Below are 9161 nucleotides of genomic sequence, written 5' to 3' on the forward strand. Positions count from 1 at the left end.
CCCAACATCCATAATGATGGGACAGTGTGGTATCAGTGACAGAACTTGGAATCAGGTCACAAATTCTATTCTCATGAGCGATATCCTTTGCAGTAACACCATCTTTTGTGTAAGTTCTTAACTACTAAGTCAAGCTAACTCATTGGCATTTTCAGGATTTGATCTGTCAGATTGAATAACTGACTCTGGGAAATCCAAAATATAAAAGAGCCAGAACTCAAACCTCCTAACCAATATGCTTCTCCATTTAGAAAGATTGCAATAAAAAACTCTGTTTCTCCCTAGTAATCCTAGGGTGTGTACCCATGGGTAGAAGAGATTTCATGAAATTCTTACAAGAATAAAAGAACTTTGAATTGAGTCCAACTCACCGTAATCTCCAGCAGGTTCCAACAGGGGAATAAACCAGTGCTTTCAGTAAGAGGAGGCACCACACATTTTCAAATGAAAAGGTCTCTTAGAGAAAAACATGCTACTCTCACTGAATACATAAGTTTTCCATTTGTCAATTTTGACACACATGATGTAACACTGCACATTTTCCAAAAGTATTTTTTTCTTGCCACAGTTGCTGCTTGGAGAACAAGACTTCAACCTTCAGCAGCTTTCTTGGTTCCCTGGGGGAAATGTGCAGCTGCCATCACCATGAGACTAGCAAGCAACCAACAGCCACAGAAAAGCAACTAAATTAAAACTCTTCTTCCTCTACTGCCATTACCACTATACAGAATTCCAGTTTTTTCTCTTCAGTCTCTTTCTTTGAGGAGATGAGGAGGTTGGGCTACACTTATTGGTACTCTGAGTTTACTCTTGGTTCTTTGCTCAGGGGTCACTCCTGGTGCAGTTTAGGGAACTATATGATGCGGGTGACTGAATCGTGGTTGCCACATACAAAGCAAATGCCTTAACTTCTATACTATCTCTTCAGCACTTTTTTTTGTGTGTCTCTTAAATGAAGTGTTATTGGATTTAGCATGGTTCCTAATTCAGAATCAGTGAGTCTCCAAACCTTGAATTTATCTACAAAGATCCTTTATTTCAAATAAGGTCCTGCTGACAATTTCTGTGTAGATATTACTTTTGGGATTAACCCACTACAATAGCATACTTTATCTAATCATATAATAGAAGGTATCTAAATTATCTTTAAATTTCTAGTATAGAAAATAAAATTAATTATGAATTCTTAGTCATAAATTTTAGTCCTAATTGTTAACATAAGGATCTATTTGAACTTTTTTTTTTTTTGGTTTTTGGGCCACGCCTATTGACGCTCAGGAGCTACACCTTCTATGCACTCAGACATTGCTCCTGGCTTGGGGGACGATATGAGATGCCGGGAATTGAACCCAGGTCCATCTAGGGTCAGCTGTGTGCAAGGCAAGTGCCCTAACGCTGTGCTATCGCTCTGGCCCCTATTTGAACATTTTTAAACTTGGGAAGAATTTATTTAAGAAATAGTCAACTTGCATATTCTTGATTTATATATTAATTGAAAACATAATATTGTCAAAAGGCAAGATAAGGAATTCTAGTAATTTATATCTTAATTTTTGTTCCTCTAGACAGTATCAAGAAACAAATTTTATATTAGAAAAATAGTTTTTTTAGCTTTTTTATTGAAGCCACATTGATTTGAAATGTTATATTCATTTTATACATTATACATTATAGTTTGAGGGGCCAGAGAGATAGTACAGTAGATAGGGCACTTAGCTTGCACATGAATGCCTGAAACCAATCTCTGACACCACTGGTCCCTAGCACTGCCAGAAATAATTGATTCCTAAGCATGGAACCAGAAATAAGCTGGGTGAACCAAAAATGAAAACAAAAAAAATACATGATAAGTATTATTACATATTACCAAAATTCTATTTTCCATGTGTCATAGTTCAATTGTTCCCCTTTATTCAGCTTACCCCCATCATATCCTTTTTCCTCTGGAAACCACTATTTTGTTCTTTTTTATTTTTATTTTATTTTATTTTATTTTGGGTCACACCCGGCAGCGCTCAGGGGTTACTTCTGGCTTACAATCTTTGACTTTGCTTTATTTCCTTATCATCCACATGAGTGAAATTATACAGTATTTCTTCAGCCAATGCCCTCAGTAGTTCTTTGTATTTACAAACAGTACTTTATGATTTTTAATAGCTGCATATAATCCCATTGTGTATACAAACCCTTTTCATATCTAGATGCATTATGAAACACCATATCTGCTGAAGGAAATGTGGGTATTTCCTTATCTTGGCTATTGACTATTGAAAATTACACTTCAATTAACATAGTAGCACATAGGTATCTACAAATTAGTTTGTTCATTTTTGGGAGTAGAATCTTACAAGTGGAATAGCAGGTCATCTGGAATTTTTATTCTTAATTTTTGGAGAAATCTATATACTGTTTTAAATAGTGGTAGTACAGCTCGCATTTCCACCTGCACACAAATTTCTTTTTCTTATCATCCTGCCAACACTTGTCAACTTTAGGTCTTAAAATAACAACTATACTTGATTAAAGTAAAAAAGAAAACAAGGTTTGAGTCTTTATGTCATTTTTTAGTTTTGGTATAATAGTTGGCATTAGTGCCTAAAGCCATCACTGAGGCTAAATTAAATAGAGTTATCTTATTATAAGCATGACATCATAACCATTTCATCAGTCTGGGATTAAATTGTAGCTCTTTACAATTAGCAAAGAACTTTGGCTGTTCTTTCACCCTGAGATTCTGATAAGCCCAATCTTAACAGAATATGGATTAAAGGCTTTCTATATATATGGCTGACTGCCACTCTGCAATAAAAACTTTTGAGAAGGAAAGGTACTTTGTTTTGTTCAACATTGCGTTCTCTGACTTTGAGCCAAATCAGTGCTTTCTTACCCTTGATGTCCCTTCCTGATCACACAGTGCCTACGAACAAAATCAGTCTTTTTCATAAAGTAGCCGCCATTCCACCAATGCAGAATTCCTGCTAATGATACATCTTAGAAATGAAGTGTGTGTGTGTGTGTGTGTGTGTGTGTGTGTGTGTGTATGTGTGTGTGTGTGTGTGTGTTTTGGTTGTTTTTCTTGGGGGGGGGGTCATAGGGGACTCACCTGGCAGTGCTCAGGGTTACTACTGGCTTTGTCCTCAGAATTCACTCTTGATGGGTTCAGGGACTGTATGAGGTGCCAAGAATGGAATTCACAAGGCAAGTACCCTCCCTACCTTCTGTTCTATCATTCCAACTCCATCTTAGAAATAGTTTTAGTAAATAATTTGGTTTTTTAAAATATTTGGAAAACTCTCTGGAGTATTTTTTTTATTCAATTTTAAATTTATTGATCAATTCCAGGAACTGGTCATACAATTCATTTATAAATGCAATTTAAAACACTAAGTGGGTTCTGGTGATGTATTATTAGTCAAAAGAATAGTACAGGATTATCCTAATTATATTAAAAGAGTTAAAAAAAATAGGGGCCGGAGAGATAGCAGGAAGTAGTGTGTTTGCCTTGCATGCAGAAAGACGGTGGTTCAAATCCCAACATCCCATATGGTTCCCCGAGCCTGCCAGGAACGATTTCTGAGCTTAGAGCCAGGAGTAACTCCTGACCGCTGCTGGGTGTGGCCCAAAAACAACAACAAAAAAGAGCTAAAAATAATCTTATAAATTGCTTATATTTATAAACTAGAAATAAAATTGGGTTATTGTCTGTCATCTATAACCTCAGTGTCTATGCAAAAAATGTAATGGTCTGTTAAGTGTAGAAAGAGTTCTATGACTAGGTTTTTTTTTTGGGGGGGGGGCGCACCCAGTGAAGCTCAGGGATTACTCCTGGCTATGTGGTCAGAAATCGCTCCTGGCTTGGGGGACCATATGGAACGCTGGGGGATTGAACCAAGGTCTGTCCTGGGTTTGCACGTGCAAGGCAAACTCCCTACTGCTTTCACCACCGCTCCAGCCCCTATGACTTTGTTTTGTTTTATTATGTTTTTGTGCCACTCCTCGAGGTGCTCAGGGCTTCTTCTGGTTCTATGATCAGGGATTACTCTTGGCAGGGTTGAGAAAATCATATGTGGTACTGGTGTTGGAATCTAAGTAGGTGAAGTACAAGTTTATAGGTACCCTATCCTACTATATTTCTGGCTCCAATTTTGGAATATAAATATATTGAAAACTTAGGTTACAGAAATTTGGAATTTTTTCATGTCCTAGTTTTTCATTATTGTATACATTCAGTTTTAATTTTCATAAGTCAACCTCTGATATCAGGAAAAAATACATTTATGAAATCATGATTTTTCTTTTCATTTTTGTTAGCTATCTACAAAGTATGTTTAACAAAAAAAATCCTGAAGGTAAAAAACCAAAGTCAAATGCTAGTATAACTCAAGAAATATATTTGGTTTTGGTTTTGACATATTTGTTTTGGGTTATACCCCACTGTGCTCTGGGGCTGATCCAGAAGAGTTGCTCAGGGGTCCTGCACAGAGGTGTTCAAAGGAGCATGTGATACTGGAATTGAGCCATGTTAGCTCTCTCCTTGACATCATGATATGCATTTTAGGAAGATATGTACATGCTACTTTCAAGATCACAATTCCAAAATCACATTAGGCATCTTATCTGTATTTTATGTGTAGTGTTATTTGTCAAATCATATTCTAGTCCTTTTAACTTTCTTAAATGATTTTATTTATTTAATGACAATAAATTTAGAATTATATTCTTATAGGTATTGTTTTAGTAGCTGAATCTAAAGACTTAGGATGGTATTTTTGTAATTCCATTGCCTTCTCTTCATAATCACAAGATGGATTAAAAAGCTCCAAGAATTATAACCACTTTCAAAAGCAGGAATCAGAAGATACTACTGGACAAAATTTGCTACTTGCCTCTTTTCCATCTGAAAATATCATATATATTATTCTCAAATAATCAATCTCATCATCTGCTCTTGAAATATTTTTACTATAATATAAACATAACTATCCCTAATTATAAAGAAGCATGGAAAAAGGAGTGCTTACTTTTTCAGCTATAATTTGAGAGAAGCAAAAGAGAAAGGCTTGGGAATGACTTCTTTAGTAATGGAAGGAAGGAAGGAAGGAAGGAAGGAAGGAAGGAAGGAAGGAAGGAAGGAAGGAAGGAAGGAAGGAAGGAAGGAAGGAAGGAAGGAAGGAAGACTGTAGCAGTATCAGCGATAGGCAAGCATTTGCCTTGCATGTGGCAGACCTGGGATGGACCCGGGTTCGAATCCTGATATCCCATATGGTACCCCGAGCCTGCCAGGAGCAATTTCTGAGTGCTGCCAGGTGTGACCCAAAAGCCTACCCCCCCCAAAAAAAAAGAAGGAAGGAAGGAGAGAAGAAATTAATAAAGGAAGAAAGAAGAGACTGATAAAGAGACAAAGGAAGATTTAGTTTTTCTAATCTATATGTAAATCAGGCTTAGGTGGAGGCCATGGTTTGTAAAGTATTTGTAAAATTAGTGAAGCGAGACTGGGTAGAGGGTTTGTTTCATTTATGGTAATTTTCTATTGTATAGCAGAGTACCACATACATTTTTTTAAGCTTAGGAGAATATGCTATTTCACCATATCTGTGGTTAGGAGTCTGGCCAGTTTAGCTGCTTAGTGTCACAAGACCATGTTGTCAACAGGACCTCATTGTCCTGTGCTGATTCTACTCCTAAGTTCAATGAGGTCATTGACAGAATGCATCTGTTGGCAGTTGCAAGACCACTTTCTAACTATTGGCTGGAGGCTGCCTGTAGTTCTAGAGGTCACCTATGTACTTGCCATGTAGACTTTCTAACTATGACTAACTGCTTCTTCAAGCCAGCAAGAAGAACTTCTAGAGTGTGTTGGCAAGCCAGAACCAGGCCTCTCATTATCATGAGAAAGTTTTGCTTTATTTGTTATAACCAAGTTATAGGTCATGCCTACATTCAAAGGAATTTAAATCACTGAATAAGGAAACACCAGTAGATAAAGATCATGGGGAATGACTTGGAAGATCTCACTGACATCAGTCTCTGGCAGTTTTCTCTGGCCTCAGGATCTGTTTACTGGATGATCCTGAGTCATTTTTGTTTTTCCAAAAAATAAACAAACCAATCAACTCTTTATAGTGTTTTTGTGTGCTATTTTATGGAAGGTGCCCAAAGGGCACTTTTGGGCTATTTTGCTAGCTTTGCTCACTTCTGTCTTAGTTTTCTACTTTTGTCCGGGAATCCCTCTCCCTCTAGAAAAAAAGAGAAGCTCGAAATGTTTATCTTTCCAAATACAACTGTATTTGACCAAATCTCTTTAGAAACTTGCAGAATAAATTTAATTCATGCTCTTTAGAAGGCAGCAGAGATTGAAACAGAAAACCTTATGGGGAAGGATGTTTGGTAAGATTGTAAGTGAATAGAGAGATCCAGGCTTTTTCCTCTTCCCCGTCTTCAACTAAACTAGAAATGGAGGTTTTATTTGGGGGGGACAAAAATCTTTATTTACAGTATAAAACTGACCGTTTTAAGGGACCAGATTGCCAGAAAAACAGTGCCTTTATAGGTGAGGCAGCAAGAGACAGGAGACATGTAGAAATAGGTCCTTGATACTACTGCTGTATATACTTTCAAGATATCAAGACTGGCCAGAAGGAGTGAGGCTGCAATTTAAAGGCATACTTCTGATATGGAAGGACTCACAGCAATACTGGGGTCTCTGATTCCTGGGGACTATTTTAGTGAACAGAGCAATAGGGCCAAACACAAAATGACCGGGGAGTACTCTAAAAAGCAGTGAGACACCAGGGAGCAGAATAGTAGGTGAGTATTAGGTGTGCATAACAATGAACACTAGGCAGGCAGGAGTCAGAAGAAGAGAAGATACCCCCAAAACTACTGTTAGGGAATTCAGAGGCCATTGAACATTTCCTGTGTGTGCTGGCTAGGCCCTTATCTAGGTAAGGCTAACAATTTGCATCTGGAATTTCAGCATTGGGGTGAATGTATACATATATGTTTGTGTGTGTGTTGATGGTGGGTTTGCTGATAGTAAAACTTATAACAAGGCAAGCTTCCTTTTTCATTTAACCTGGGGCTGTCCATAAGACTGTGTTTACTTCTATCTGTATAAACTTTAATCAGAGCCTAGAACACTGGAATATATTTATTTATTTTTGCTGGAAACATCTATCATATTTGAGGATCACCCCCACTGAATGCCTTTAGGACCACTAGAGAGACTTCAAGTTCTAGTCTGAAATCTGAAGAGTAATTTTGTGATTTACTCTCCTCCTAACTGTAGCTCTCTGGAAGGTATGAGGTTAGAACTCAGAGGTCATAACTAAACCACAGATGATTTATAACAGATAAATGAAGCATCTGGGAAAGCCTGGGATTGGGAGAACAGTCTAATTAGAGGGTAGGTGATTGAAGATCACAGTAGAAGTTTAACATCTAGTTCCTTAATAGGATCTAGACTACAGAATCTTTGAATCCACAATTACTTCTTTACTCTTGCTGCCTGAGTACTAGACTAGATTTATCTTAATTGGGCCAGAAGTGTCAAGTTATTGGGATTATTTTTAATAGCAACACACACCATAGTGCATTATATCCTTAGATTATATACTATAGCCTACTGATGTAAGATCTACCCAACAAGCTAAGAAAAGACATTTGCTCAGATCAACACAGAGCAGTTAATAAGCAATTTGAAACATAATGAGGGATCAGAAATTTGCTTCAAATGATGTATCAAAACAAATAGCCAGAATTCTTACAAGACCTCACGACTTTTACTTTTTTCTTGAGACTTCACTTCCTTCATTTGGAGCATGGGATACACCTAGTTAAGCTCAGGGCTTATTCATAACTCTGCCCTCAGAAATCACTCTTTGTGATGCTCAGGGATCATAAAGGGTACCAAGGAGCAAACTTGGGTTGGCCATGAGGAAGTGTAGGTAGGTGCCTTACTTGTAACATTTCTTCAGCTTCAGAAACTTTGCTTTCTTATGTGTCATGATTTGTTCTACATATGTGTGATTTTTCAGAAAGTTTGGGTCCAACTCTAGCTTCTATAGAAGCCAAGCCTACCAATACTCCCCAAGGCATTATACAGGTTTAATGCTATCCCTTTAAAGATACCCATGACATTCTTCAAAGAAGTGGATCAGACACTTTTGAAATTCATTTGGAACAATAGGCACCCTCGAATAGCTAAAGCAATTATTGGGAAAAAGAATATGGGAGGAATTACTTTCCCCAACTTTAAACTGTACTACAAAGCAATAGTTATGAAAACAGCATGGTATTGGAATAAGGACAGGCCCTCAGATCAGTGGAATAGGCTTGAATACTCAGAAAATGTTCCCCAGACATACAATCACCTAATTTTTGATAAAGGAGCAGGAAATCCTAAATGAAGCAGGGAAAGCCTCTTCAACAAGTGGTGTTGGCACAACTGGATAGCCACTTGCAAAAAATTGAACTTAGACCCCCAGCTAACATCATGTATGAAGGTAAAATCCAAATGGATTAAAGACCTCGATATCAGCCCCCAAACCATAAGATATATAGAACAGCACATAGGCAAAACACTCCAGGACATTGAGACTTCAGGCATCTTCAAGGAGGAAACTGCACTCTCTAAGCAAGTGAAAGCAGAGATTAACAGATGGGAATATATTAAGCTGAGAAGCTTCTGCACCTCAAAGGAAATAGTGCCCAGGATACAAGAGCCACCCACTGAGTGGGAGAAACTATTCACCCAATACCCATCAGATAAGGGGCTAATCTCCAAAATATACAAGGCACTGACAGAACTTTACAAGAAAAAAACATCTAATCCCATCAAAAAATGGGGAGAAGAAATGAACAGACACTTTGACAAAGAAGAAATACAAATGGCCAAAAGACACATGAACAAATGCTATGAAATTTTCCTATACATGGATGTACATGGAATCTATTATGCTGAGTGAAATAAGTCAGAGAGAGAGAAAAACGCAGAATGGTCTCACTCATCTATGGGTTTTAAGAAAAATGAAAGACACCCTTGTAATAATAATTTTCAGACACAAAAGAGAAAAGAGCTGGAAGTTCCAGCTCACCTCAGGAAGCTCACCACAAAGAGTGATGAGTTTAGTTAGAGAAATAACTACATTTTGAACTGTCCT

The sequence above is a fragment of the Suncus etruscus genome, chromosome 12 (genome assembly GCF_024139225.1).
Source record: "Suncus etruscus isolate mSunEtr1 chromosome 12, mSunEtr1.pri.cur, whole genome shotgun sequence".
In the NCBI taxonomy this organism is placed as follows: domain Eukaryota; kingdom Metazoa; phylum Chordata; class Mammalia; order Eulipotyphla; family Soricidae; genus Suncus; species Suncus etruscus.